Here is a 15,109-nt window from a genome sequence, read left to right as displayed (position 1 = left end):
ATTACAGCTACCTTCTCCTTCTTCTCCTCTCTTTTAAACACTGAACTAGTAGAACACAGCCCCTGTCTTTCTCATTCTTTCTCGTTCGCAGAACAAATCAAGCTCAAGCTCCTGTTCTCTTAGTCTCAGCTGAGCTCCAGCACGCCAGCGCTACATGTAGCAGCGTCGGTCCCCATCACCGCCGTGCCTCTCTCTCTCCTTTTATCCCCACTCAGTTCTGCCTCGTATATCTTCTCAGAGCCACAGCCATCATCTCCTCTAGTCAATGCTTCCAGGTTTTGGTTTCAAAATTCTTTTAATTTCTATTAAGTTCAATTAATTTTGTTTAGTTAGTTTGATTTTAGTAATTAGTTTAGTTAGATTTGTTTTCTGATTAGTGAATTTTTAGGTTTTGATTAGATTAGGTTTAGTTAGATTTGTTTTTTTCTGATTTTAGTAATTAGTTTCATTTAAAATTTGTTAACTTTTTTCCTCATGGTTTTTCAATTTTTGGTGTTTCTTTTCACTGTACTATCTTTTTCCTTTTACTCCTACTTCTTGCTGCAGTGTGATAGTGATCCTTCTAAGAGAATACGATTATGGATTATGCTTTACAAGGGTTGAACTTAGTGATCTGCTTAGAGCTCTGTTAGCTGCAATTCTTCTATTCCATATGTCTTACTAATGAATCACCTGCAATTTTTCTATTGGTGATAAAGCCATCAGAAGAAAGAAAAATTTTGTTACTGATGTTAAAGCTAACCAAGGCAAGCTTGTCTCTACTTAAATCCTATTGCATATATACGATAGAATAACATTTGGTTTGGATAGTAACAAATTTTCAAATAAGTCCATATAGTTAAAAAATTTGTAATCGTGTGGTTCTTTTGTTGTGTGTGGAGGAAGGCATTGTTACTGAATTGAGAATACAGCATGGAACAAAGCAGATTGGTTTCATGGCTGTTATGTTCACTTCTTCTGTTGATGATGGAGATTTCTGCTGTTGTTCTTTCTTCCCCGCTTCCCTTTTTCATTTTGATCTTTGGTCAAGTTAATTATGCCAGAAATTACTAGGAATGATAGCTGAAAGATTGATGATGTTGCTATTCTGTGACAGTTATTTCCTTTTCTTTTTTGCCTTGAGAATCTTAACTCTTAAGTACTTCCTAATTACCTGTTACATAGTGGCATATGCTCAAGTGAATCAATTGATGGGAGGTTTTAGTTCTTACCCTTCTTTCTGTTTCTTCACTGAACAGTTCTAGCTTTGATGGCGATAAAGAATGAATTGAATGATCCTCACAATGTCCTGGAGAATTAGGATAGTAATTCTGTTGATCCTTGCAACTAGAGGATAATTACTTATAACCTTGATGGCTCTGTTTCAGTATTGTAAGTTTAGATTTTGAAGTATTTTATGAAAGTAGCAAACAAGTTTCAAGATATTTATATAAGAAAATGAACCAAACTATAACTGTACAGCACTTGTTTCTAATTTGTGTATCGAAGGTTTAATGACATCATCGCAATGTACACTTTATTACAATAGCTACCAGTGTTAATAGATTCAAGTCAAGCTTGAAGACTGTTCTTGTTGAAATTGAATAAGCTTAATGAGAGAATGACTTGGAAATAGCAAGAAGCTAGTTTCTTATTCACTTGAATCACCTCTGAGATAATACTTTGATAAAGACTTCTTTGTTTAATGTTGTATGATTTGTAATGTAACTCTTTTCTATAAAAAACGGTTAATATTTTCCAGCAATATATTTTCTGGACACCTGTTCAATATTTTGATTTAGATTTTCCCATTTTTTAATTATGACGACAATTTTATGATACAGGGTGTTTATTATTATTTCTATCAAATATTCAGGAACAAAGCCAAAGTGGCTACACTAGAATAGAAAAGGCTAGGCATTGGCGATGGATCAGTTGGGATGTTCTCCTCACTTATTGTTGCTGCATTCTCCGGATAATTTTAATTTACTTTGCTAAAAGATGTCCTACAAAAATTGGTCAAATGGAATAACAGATTATGTAATGCCTCAAATTGCTCAATTCATTCCTATTGTAGGTGTGTTAATGTGCTATTTTATGACTCCTTATTAGTAGGACATAATTTCCTAACAATAATGGATTCTAGTAGCTAGCTACTATTAATATTATAAATAAATAAATGTGGCTTTTATAAAGTGATTGCCAAAGATATCAGTGATTGCTAAAGATATCATGTTACTTTTGTGCTCCTTTATTATTCTATAGTTTATGGCCTTCTGCTTTCTGACTTTAGATTCCTTTCTATTATGTTTTTGTTCATTTACTAACTAAATACATGATGATATCTGCTACCAATTCTTTCTGACTTCTGTAGCTAATTGGTAGAAGTCATTAGAAGTCATAAATTAGCATAGCATAGCATATTTATATTAAACTTTATATACAGTGGCCTGCAAAATTATTTGAACCAGCTAGGCTTTCACACTCAACTATGGTTGCACAACTTGCATTGGAAATTTCAAATAAGGGTACTTAGCGCAAAACTATTTAGTACATGTCAATCTGCATAACTTTGTTCATAAGATTGGTCTAAATTTAACAATATTCAATGCAAAAAATGTTAACATGCTTATTTTTTAACTACAATGATAACTTGCTTCTCAGGTTGACATTGATTTTAGTAAAGAGCCAATTGGAAATGGAAAGAATGTGTACTTATTTTGAAGTAATTAACTGGCCCTTTAAATTATTATTTTGAAAAAAATATTCTTTTTTTTTTGGATGAGCTTGATTTATGTTGTTTGGGGTGTTTGGCTTCGAATTTTGCTTAGTGTTTAAGTTTTCATAATGGGTTGGTGTGTGAGTGGACATATTGCAGTTCATGCTGGTCTTTTATCTTTAATGTGAAGCCATTTAGTTATTTTCTATAAAGTTTGGTAAGGTGTGTGAAACCAGCTTCTCTTTTTGTCTTTGCTGTTTTGGTTGATTAGAACTATTGTAGAATTTTTTTGCCTTTATTTCATAGGGTTAGTTATGCTTTCAATTTTTATCTTCTACTTTATGGTTGAAGGACTTCTATTATTCTTCTCAAACTGCAGTTACTAATCTTATAATTTAAGAACTTTGGACATTTTTTATTGATTTTCATATGCAGTATTCTGATTTTGTGCATTTCCCCCTGTTAAAATTTGTTGTTGACTGCTTATGAGAACAGAGTTAGGTGTTAAAGATTAGTGTATTGAACATTGTGTGGTTTGAATCTTGTAGTGAAATATTCTTGAGATTATAGGATCTTGAAGAGTGAATGCATGGATCGTGGGGACCAAATGGCGTTGTCTAGTTTTGCATCTTATTATACATAGAGAAGAATGCCTGGTTCTGGAACATAGCAACCTGACTTGCACAATTCGCCTAGTATGGGTCCATTGTCGAATCCTAACCTCCAATTTCAACCAACCATTGGGGGTAGTACCATTGGATCCACCATGCCATTAGAATCTTCGGGGATTTTGTCTCAATGTGTCAATGTTGGTGCCCCTTCTAGAGCTCCTCCCGGAGAACCGGTCAAAAAGAAGAGGGGTATGCCTAGGAAGTATGGGCCGGATGGAACCGTTTCACTGGCATTGACTCCAACGCCAGCTACTCATCCGAGAACCATGACACAACAAGGCCAAAAACAGGGTAGAAGTCGCCCCCCAGGGTCTAGGAAGAAACAGCAGCTGGCTTCTCTTGGTAAATATATGTTTCAACTTTTATTATGTCTTGTGATGAATTAAAGTTATTATAATTTAATGTTGAATTGTTAATGTTCTTGTTTGAAAATACTTATTGAGATTTATGTAAAAATCCAAATTCTTCATAGCTTTTGCAGCTTAACTATCAATTATAGAAATGCTTGTCTTATCCAAATAACCTACCTTTCCTAATTAAATATAAAATAAGGTAGAACTGTAATTGTACTTCTCTTCAGAATAACTACTTCTATTCATTCTCTAAACTTAGTCAGAATGACTGGCATATATCAGTCTAAACATAATAGGCAATAAGTGGGGTTTAAAAATATAATAGCTTAATTATTAACTTTTTTTAGTTTAAAAGAAGATTTTAAGGAGAAAGAATTAATGCATAATTTGCAATTGATATAATGATATGTATTAAAATTTGAAAGTTAGATGCAGCAGTGAAAAGAATTTAGAGAGAAAGAACATATATGATTCTGGTTTGACTCCAATTGTTCCCACCCATTTTCACTTGTGTGCATATATATAACCAAGTGGGTGCATTTGTCAGAGAAAAAAGCAGGGAAAATATGGTGATGACCGGTGAAGAGCAATATGGAGATGATGTTGTTCAACTTGTCCAACCATCAGACCCGCTAGCTTAATCGTTTGCAAAACCACCTCAAAGGTTCTTTCATATTCATATTGATATACTTTCTTTTTATGCATGATTCACTATAATTTTCTATTTTGTTGTTGTTCTTTTTTATTTGCATACACCAAAAAGAATAAGAAGAGAATGTTTGTTGCAGAAAAGAGCAAGGAATTGGCCACTTGCCAGGGTCAAATCAAGACCTTCAAGTTAACTGAGGCTCAAAAGGATAACGCCATAGAAGAGGTATTTACGTTTCAGTCTATGTATTTTAGTTGCATTATAATTACAAAACATATTCTTTTTAGAGTCTTCCAGTTGAGAAATGCAGTTAATAAACTGGAGGAAAGGCTTAGAGTTACTGAGGATCATCTCAAACAGAAGGTGTTGTATAGTCTGCTCCTGTTATTTCATGGAATTTGAGATCATGTTTAGTATATCTAAATGCATGTTTTTAAATCTATTGCCATGCAGAATCTAGAAATCAAAAAACTGACAGATGAAAAGAAATGTGCATTGGCTACACAATATGCGGCAGGAGCAACTCTTAAAAGGGTATATGCAAATCAAAAGGATGATGATTCTCTCCGAATTGACAGCATCATTGCTCCATTTGAAGCTGAGATTAAAATATAAAAGAATGAGGTACAAATAATGTAACTCCCAGCAAGGATGCATTTGTCAAATAATTAATTTAATGTATGAACTTTCCTTACTGATGATGATGATGATAATAATAATAATAATAATAATAATAATAATAATAATAATAATAATAATAATAATAACAATAATAATGTAACATGCTTTTGGCTTCATAGATCACAGCACTACAGGAAGATAAGAAAGCTTTGGAACGACTCACAAAGTCAAAAGAGTCAGCACTGCTAGAAACAGAGAGGATTTTGCGAAGTGCACTAGAGAGGGCTCTAATTTTTGAGGAAATTCAAAATTAGAACATGGATTTGAAGAGACAGATTGAGATTTGTCAGGCAAGAATCTCTATCCTTTCTCACATTTTTTCTTTCTTGTTGTGAACTGAAATGCAGCTAACTAACAACTGCCATAAATAGGAGGAAAACAAAATCCCAGAGAAAATACACCGCCAAAAGATTTTGGAAGTTGAAAAGCTTAGCCAAACCATTCAAGAACTCGAGGAAACCATCTTAGAAAGCGGAGCCACTGCTAATGCCATTCGTGATTACCAATGGCAGATTTTTGAGCTGCTAGTAGGCATATCTTGAACCCATTTGCTCATATAATATCTGACTGGTTAGTATGTGTGGTAACTTGGAGTTGTACCATCATGCTGGAGGAGAAGAAAACATTGGAGAGGGAGCTAGCAAGGGCAAAAATGGACTTGGTATAGTTTTAGTATGGTTCGGATGACACAACTAGAAAATGGATTAATACAGACAGATTTATAGACAAATTTAGTCTTTATTATAGATGGATTTTTGGTTACCGACGAAATTATCGATAGATTTTGTCCCTCTGTGAAAGCCTCATCGGAAATTATTTACCGACGGATTTTTACCAGTTACCAACAGATTTTTCCTCGGTAAATTCTCCTCTCTATTTCCCAGAAACGTCGAACTTTCCGACGGATTTTCTATTGGTAATTGGCAATAGATTTTCCGACAGATTTTACGTTTGTTATTTGAACCTTGGAAAATCATCCCACACTCTGAATGCAGACAGAAAATCCATCTGTAAATCCGTTAGTAAGGTAAAATAGAATTTTTTTAAATTTTTCCATTGCAAAATAAACTTGTTTTCATACAAAATAAATATAAATTTAATACAAATTTTTATCTAATTTGTATTCGAATATTTGTAATATTTCAAAAATAAAAAACAAATATAATTCAAAACAAGCAAATCAAACTAAAAGAAAAGTACTATAAACAAGCAAATCAATATAATTTAAAACATAAACAAAGTGTATTGATCATTAACTATAATTCCCAGTATATTGTTCAACTATACTAAAACTATCAGCTATAGTCTTCATCCTCATCTTCATCCTCATCATCATCCTTTAAACAAAAAATGATATATGTGTCATCAGATGTCTTGCTAAAATATAGTCTATTTTGGTATCAACAATAGCTAGAAATTCTATGAAATTCATGAATGCTTGAAATATTAAACATGCAGTCTTACCAATAATTAGACATGACAGCTATTTATTATGCAAAATTCCTTGAAAAATAAGCATTCCCAGCCTCAGTTGGATGAAATGCATCCCAAAACAGATGCTCCCTTCTGTTCTCACATGGTGTTTGCATTGGCAAACATGTTATTTGACCATTGTTCCTTCCCACACCACAACATCCAGCATTTGTAACACTGAACCCTGGATCATTTAATCAAATTCATTCATATATCATGAAGCATATCACATATAGCATGTTTAATTTGGAATAAGAATTTACCATAGGCTGAAAGGTTGCTTATAATATCTTGGAAGATACCATAGGAGTTTATGTAGATGAATCTTGCATCAGGGAGTTGGGTGTTGAGTTGATCAACAAGAGATTTCAATTTGTTGTTGAATATTTGGTTTGCATCATTGATTCTTTCAATACATGTAAGTATGTAACACCATCGGGGCTGTTTTGGGCCAACTCATTTGGGCTGCACCCTATTTGACCAACCCCAAACAGCACCATTTTCCTTGCTCCATAGTTATACAGACTCTGAATAAATGAATTAAATCATCATATTAACTATTGTGGTTATGTTTATACTTTAATGGAAAATGATATAAAGAGAGACTAACTTGAAGTTGTTTGGTATAATCTTGAAGAATAACATCAGCATACTCTTCTGTAGAGTACTACCTGCTTCTAGAATAGAACTGAGGCATGAAATAGTTGTTAAGGTAATCATTGCTCCCCAACCCAATTGAGTATATGCACTTGCTCAAGTAATTTGCAGCTGAGTCCTCACTTCCTAGTATATTTACCACCTGGGACACTGTGTTTTGGTAATTCTGCACCTGTCCACTAAAACTAATACGTCCTTCCTGCATTCATATGAACAATTTTTAGACATAATACTCTTCTTTCATCAAAAAACTAATAATAATGAAGGGTACTACGAACCAGTTGCTGGCCAGTCTCCTCTCTAATTCCAGCAGCAGCAGAAGCATAATTGACACCTTTGAGAATGTCATCTGTAACACCCTAATATTAAAATCCTTATGCTCGAGTCATAAGTCAATGATATTACGGTGGTACGACTCTCAGGTGGATTTTTAATATATAAAAGTAGGTAATTTCGAAAGGAGTATTAATTGAGAAGCCTGAAAAGAGTAGAAATAAAATCGCGAAGACGTGTCACTCACGTATCGACAACAAAAGATAAACCGTGAAGCCGAAAGCGATATACGGATAAGGCGTAGAGGAGATTAAGAGGTAAATAACAGATAGATATATATAACATAAGTAAATAGCCACTAGTCGCGACCCGCGAAGTTTAGGCCGGCTAGGATACAGTATGAAAGTAGTTGACAACAGTATATTCTAATCTCTCCCGAAGGAAACATGAGAGCCTCTATAGGCAAATTCAAAAGAGTTCAATACATAATATAATCTTTTCAAAACAAAGGTGGAGAGATTCTAAGCAAAACACAAAGGAGAGAAAATAAAGATCTTCGTCGTCTCTCAAACGACCCACAACTCACTTCTGAGCACCTGGACCTGTATCTAAAAAACAAGAGATATATACGGAATGAGAACCCCGGGCCCATGGGTTCCCAATACGGTAAAAGTGTCAAATAAATACAATGCACTGCAATAAAAACTCACTAAGCATCCTAAACTTCTTCACCAATTATCCATCCTAGGTTCTCGCTAATTCATGAATAGGCAACTGTCATAAGGGAGTGCGAAATCTAATTCATGTTTCACATGTTTCCCAACTCGCTGACTCTTCCACGAATCAGACTCAGAATCATAAGCAAAACTATCACCAGTTGTTCTATCTCAACAATTCTATATCAATACATCATACCTTCACCTGGAGCTAGTGAAACCACATCACTGCGTCTACCCAGGGAGTTCAAATTATCTCATTCAATAATCATCATCATGATGCAATCGCATCATCAATTCATCTCATCAAGAACAGCCCTCAACATCCACCGACACAAGCATGAGGGGCCTCTCAATTGTACAAACACAAGCAATACAGGCAAGTAATACACAAATATGGTACAAGTAGAACAAGTAGCACATAGTCAAGTAACATGGCATATATGATGTAGAAATCCAAAACAAACAGGCAAACCCAAACAATTCAAACATATGCAAATGATGAATGCCTGTCCTATGGCTGATGATATTATCTGTCGGTTATATAGCCAACCCGACATATCCTGGTAGCTAACCATTGGACAAAAACACCCCTTGCGGAGCAAGTAGGTTTGAGCTACAACCCCCTTGCTACTGCCCGCTGAACCCAGAGCCAGTGAAATAATCACTACTGCGGCTACTACCCAGGCGGGTGTCTAAAAGCTCAACCTGGAGCGAGTGGATTCACCACTACTGCCGCTACTACCCAGGCGTCACAATCTCTGACCTAGAGCAAGTGGGATGAACCACAACCCTTGCTACTGCCCAGGATCTCAAACATTAACTTGGAGCAAGCGTGATGAACCACCACTCTTACTACTACCCAGATATCACATATACTCATTTATTCAAAACTCCATAATTTAACTCATTTATCATAAACATCCTTTCCCGTCTCATACCCGGAGCAAGTGGACAACGCCACTGCCTACTACCCGGGGTCACACCTCACATTTCAACATTCTCCATTATTATCCATTTAACACATTCATTCGTTAATCATATATGCTTTTATACTCAGCCATAACCAATAATGGCTTTGCCATAACCCGGCAATAACTCAGCTATCCGGCTCATGGTTCAATCAAGAACCAGCCATTTATCAATAAATATAGCCCTTCAGCTCATGGCATACACGGTACTTCCACCGTCATCCTTCATATCTCATATAATCATCTTTGATCATCATTGATCATAACTTTTCCCCTTGCTTCACTAGCAAATTACCACATCCCCTAGCTCCTTTCTCATTGCTAGGCATATCATAATGATTTAATACATAAGGGGTGAGATCAGAGGCTTAGAAGCATGAGATTTGGCTTTTAAAACTCAAAAATCAACTTTGGCATGAAAACAGGGCCACGCGTACACGCACTCCACGTGCACGCGTGGATGCCCACAAAACTCATCGACGCAGAAGCGTCATACGCGCGGACGCGCGGATTGAAAAATAGCCAAACGGCGCGTATGCGTCAGCCACGCGTACGCGTGGGTGCACTTGTGCCCCAGGCATAAAACTGGCACAATTCTGGCACAACTCTCGGAAAATGGCTGGCCATTTGGTGCAGCGCATCGACGCGCCCGCGCACACCACGCGCACGCGTGGATGGTGCCTTCTTGAAGAACGACGCGTACGCGCCAAGTACGCCTACGCGTGGAGGGTCATTCTGCTAAAAATTTTCTAAGTTAAAAGCTGCATAATTCACAGATTCAACCCCCAATCTTCCGACGGACATAACTTTCTCATTTTAAATCGTTTTTCGCCCGTTCTTCGAACGGCATGGACATCGCGGATCCAATTTCACTTTTAAACAAGTTTGGCACAAAACGGAAATTCGCAGTCCAAGTTATGTCCCATCAAAGTATGCCCAAAAACCATGTTTTCACACAAAATCACAAAGTGCCATTTTCAAAACAAGCCATTTCCAACTCTTTTCAAAATCAACCAAAACATGCCAATTTCATCCCTTTCTTTGAAATCAATCAAAATATACCAAAATCAACATTAAGCCTCCTCAACTCACACATTAACACTTTACCACAATTCACAAAACATCATCCCACCATTTTAACCCACTTCACCCAAGTGGCTCAAACTCAAACACATTTACATATCATATACTCTTCCTCATGCCAAATTTCAACAACACTATTTCCAATCAACCATCATTATACATAATCAATATCATACTCACTATCACGTGGTTTCACCCACAAATCAACCTTAATCATTCCTCAAGCATATATCACAACATACGTATCTCTAATGCATCATCATACCATCAAGCTAAGGCATCAATAATCATAATCACATATATGACCACATAATATATCTCAACCAAAACCAAACATACCTCATCTACATAATTTCACCCAAAATTACCAAATTCCACACTCTAACTCCCCAAACCTTATTATTCAATAACCAACCCAATCATTCATATATTCATTATCTGAAATTTATCCAATCACTTGTGACATCATATAATGCACACGTCAACTTACCTTCCTTACCTCTTTCTGGCCTCCGGCCCAAAATTCACGGCCTCCGGCCCAATTTCACAATTTAAATGCATAAACCACAAATCAATACTCATTACCCAATACATCAAATTTTCAATACACCAAGCATACAAGGCCACACAATTCAAAACCCAATCATTAAATTCATATTACATACCAACTATGTATATTAGCACCAACCATTTACACAATCCAAACTTAATCCTAGGGGCATCTAGCCTAGAAATTCTCATCACACCACACGGTACTTAAATGAAACTTAAACCGTACCTCTTGTAGCCAAACCAATTGAGCCTCTTCTTTGGAAGTCTTCACCAACCTTAGCTCCAAGCCTCACCAAAGCTCCTCAAGCAATACCAATCTTCCAATTGTGCACCAACATCACCAAATACACTAACATAACCAATATCACATACATACATCAACCTAGGGCTCATAAAAATGACAAATCACAAGGGTTTGAGCACTTCTTACCTCAGCCCATATGAAGTAGGGATATAACCCGCTTAGAATCCATGTTGGAGTATTCCTAAACACCCAAAATCACAAGATTTCAACACTAACTACCCAAAAACGTGTAACAGTAGGAAATTTCGAAAACTGGGCAGAGATGAATGGAATACTCACCACAAAACTTAGATATAATTGTAGAAGATGAGAAGAGCGATGCGTGGCCGCAAACGGCTCGTCAATCGGAGCTCCGTAGCTCAAGTTATGGTGGTTTGAAGATCAAAGAGAGTTAGGTTTTCTCTCTTCTCTTCTCTCTTCCCAAATCAGCGCCCCAACCCTTCCTTTTAGGGTAAAATAAGCTGAAATGCTCATAACTAATGTTTATATATGTTGGGTCTTGGGTCCACTTAGGCCCAGTTCACTTATTTTTGTCCGTTGGCCCAATTTTGGGCCAAAACCCTTTAAGATTAGCGCTCTAAATCGCACTTTAAAAATTTCTACCTCCCCTAATTATAATTCCTCATTCCTTAATATTATTTACTCATAATCAATTTTCTCAACTGTAGTACCAGACAGATTTTAGCCGGTACTGCCGGTCAAAATTCTACTGCGCGCTTTTACGCAGAAAACTATGTTTTCCGACTCGGAAAAATTCACTGAATCTAAATATCATATTTAAATTATCAAATTCCAATTGCCAAATCTTCCAACCATATTCGCTCCTATTTAACTCATTATTTAATTAATTTCGGTTAGACCGGGTATTACATCATCACCACTGGCTGTTGTAAAGGGTGGTATGTAATCATCGAATCCCAAAAGCTCAGCTGTCACATTTCAAAACAAAATCAATATTAGATAAGACTTGCATGCATCCTCTTCTTAATTATTTGTTATTTGCTAAACACAGTAAATGTTTATTTCTTTCTTTAGTTGCTATTATCTTAAACAATTCTTCTAGAGGCTCCCCTTTGTCCTTTTGTCTAGTTTTTGGTGGATTATGGGGAAGGAGTAGCTAAAAAATTACAACAAGTCAAGAACCATTAAATAAAAAGTATAAGAAAAGAAACATTTGATAGATTTAAATTTGTAGGAGAGAATGAGAACCGTGCAAGCATTTACATCTACGCCTAATGGATCTTCTTCTATTATTCATGTTCCTCTGTTTGTGATAGCTAGCTTCTAGGGACGGTTTTCCTGCTTCATCATCTCCATCATCCGCCAAGTTTCCATTCTTCATCTCCACCTTTTCCTAACATGAAACATTTTCTAAGCTACAAAACTAAATGAAGCTCAGAATTGTATGTTAGAAACATACCACTACAACCTCAGTGTTGGTCTTGGTCCCTTTAAATAAAGCAGCCCTCCATACAAGTTCATGTTGCGATGCTTTTATCTGAAAATGAGTTTCATCAAAAGGTTTATATCATTGCAAGATAATAAAATTTAAATTTGCAATCTAAATATATATATATATATATATATATATATATATATATATATATATATATATATATATATATATATAAACTCACCCTTTCCATTTCTAAATTAAGCTCCTGCAAGAGCAACTAGATAAAATTATTACCCCTGTAAAAATAATGATATTAATATGAATGTATAAGATGTAAAATGTACCGCTAGCATGTGTGTGTTTGATTGAGCAAGATTCTAATTTTGTAATTGCAGTTTTTGAACACTGCCTCTTAACATCTGCATCTCAGCTTTAGTCCATTCAATTATTTTACTGTTCCCAATTTTAATCAAGAAAAACAAAAGCAAATTCTTCCTAATTATATATTTCCATAGATTACATGAGAGAATACTTTTTCTCAGCTGGGAGCTTCAGCAGAGTCATTCTTTCCTGCATAAAAAGGATTCAAGTACTGTCATTTTAGCCATACTAGACTACTTTGACGAAGTGAAGGATAGGCTTGACAACAAATTTTTTGTGTAGATATAGTATAATTGAAAAAAGATTAGTCATGTTTGATAATGGATATCCAATCTCAGGGAGAAATAAAAAAGATAAAAAGAAAAATTGAAGAATAAATATTATTGTAAAAGAAAAAGCAAAAAAAAAACAGAAGAATCCATATAATTTGGCTGATAATTTAAGAATATTGGAGGCATAGAAAAGAGGTGAATGAGTTGTGAAAGAGGGACACCTTAAAAGGCTTACAAGCAAAGCATGAATTCAGAATTTCGTTTGCTTGTGATGCCAATTACCAAAGCCATGCATCTGATGCTACTTTTCATGCCGCTTGTTGCTTTCTATAATTAAAATATTATACTCGTTAATTAACTCATAGCTACATTTAAAAAAGTATGTCAACATTAAAGTAGCTTGGATTCGTGATAACCTTGGCCTATCCTTCACTTCGATGGTTTTATCTCTATCAAGGTATATATTATAATTAGAGGTGTAACTGATTGAGAGTCAACTTTGTCAAAGTAGTCTAGTATGGCTAAAATGATAGCAAAGTAGTCTAGTATGGTTAAAATGCACAGGATTGTTTCATAAAAGACAAATCCTAAGATGCCACTTTACCGTTTTTTTTCTGCATGAAAACTTTTCCTTCCATTCAATTGCGGAAAAATTTTATGCACTTTCACTTTCATGTTAGAAAGAGTGCACTAAATAAAAGAGAAAACAATAAATGAAACAAAAAAGCACTTAAGCCATTCTGCAAAAGTGGCATAGAACTGTGCATTCATGTATAACTCGGTCATTGAAATTATTTGACTCTTAAATCTTATCCCCATTATCTTAAAAGTTATATAACATACAAGATTTGATTGCCTAATAGTGTATATGCATTATCAACATCAAAATTGATCTCATTACTAAAATTAAGACCAATAGAGAATGTTAATATTTTTCTTTAATTTTTCATAGTCACCACCTGAAGATTCTATTGTCAATTAACATGGACATTCTCAAATAGTATAATACAACAGAACTTCAAACTCTTAACAAGCTCAAGAAAGTCCAATACAACGAAAATTGATTGAAAAGCATTATTAATTTGTAATAACTAATAACCATAGCCAAAATAAAAGAAAGAACATACCTTCTGGTCATCTTTGGGAACACCATAACCACTGTAATACATCTGACCTACCAAGACCTGCATGTTTATGTCCCCGGCTTTAGCTTCTTTCAGAGTGTCTCTAAACCACCATTTCACATAATCTGCAGCAACCCCTGAAAGTGGCACACGCCCATTGCTCTCAATTCCACTGCTACTATCCATCTATGATTGATAACCCTTCTTCAAATCATTGCAACTTCAGCAACTTTCTTTTTTTCTTTTTTGGGGGGTTGGTAACCGCTAATGAGAGACTGAGAAAAAAGGATTTCATAAAGAAAAAAGGTTGAATTTTTGGGAAACTAATGAAAAAAAATCAAATAATGGATATGTTTCAGATTGAGCTACAAGCTTAAAACACTAAGAAATACAGTATACAGAACTGCAAACTAGATGGCAAAGCTGAAAACCTACAGGTTCATTCAAAAAATTTTAACATAGGAGTTCAAGCACTTATGCTTCTCAATAAAATCACATCCAAGAATCAGGTCAAGCACAGATGATATATGTAAGAACCGCAACTAATCAACCAGCTAATTAAGTGATTATATTGCCCAAATTTTATTCCGAAAAGTTAGAGAGAGAATTTGAGGATTTAAAGGTGATTTTTGGACTCAGTGGGTCTTTCTGAGTTAGAAAATGTGGTTTCTGCGAAAAACCGTGAAAAACCGCAAACCGACAGTTGAACCGGTTGAACCTGTTCAAGTCTGCCCGGTGTTGTGCGAGAAAAAGTGGAAACAGTCAAAAACCTTAGAAAAACATTAGAAATGGAAAATCGGACGTTAATTTTAAAGGTTTGGCCCGAAGTTGGGTCAAACGGGCAAAAAATGTTAA

At 35.3% G+C, this 15,109-nt stretch overlaps 2 pseudogenes across 1 annotated transcript; one reads left to right on the top strand and one right to left on the bottom strand.

The window, feature by feature from the left end:
• Positions 1–4,303: 4,303 nt before the first annotated feature.
• Positions 4,304–6,009, top strand: LOC107648261 (microtubule-associated protein 70-5-like; annotated as a pseudogene). The gene is made up of 5 exons (XR_015886140.1): positions 4,304–4,386; positions 4,511–4,734; positions 4,825–4,995; positions 5,172–5,342; positions 5,424–6,009. The product of XR_015886140.1 is annotated as a microtubule-associated protein 70-5-like (transcript).
• A 533-nt stretch (positions 6,010–6,542) lies between these two features.
• On the bottom strand, positions 6,543–14,440 carry LOC107647011 (GDSL esterase/lipase At5g45670-like; annotated as a pseudogene).
• Positions 14,441–15,109: the final 669 nt, after the last annotated feature.

Source organism: Arachis ipaensis, chromosome B6, assembly GCF_059453495.1.
Source record: "Arachis ipaensis isolate K30076 ecotype BB chromosome B6, ASM5945349v1, whole genome shotgun sequence".
NCBI lineage: Eukaryota > Viridiplantae > Streptophyta > Magnoliopsida > Fabales > Fabaceae > Arachis > Arachis ipaensis.
The sequence above is the reverse complement of the archived record's forward strand: the minus strand, read 5'-3'. Positions and strand labels throughout refer to the sequence as shown.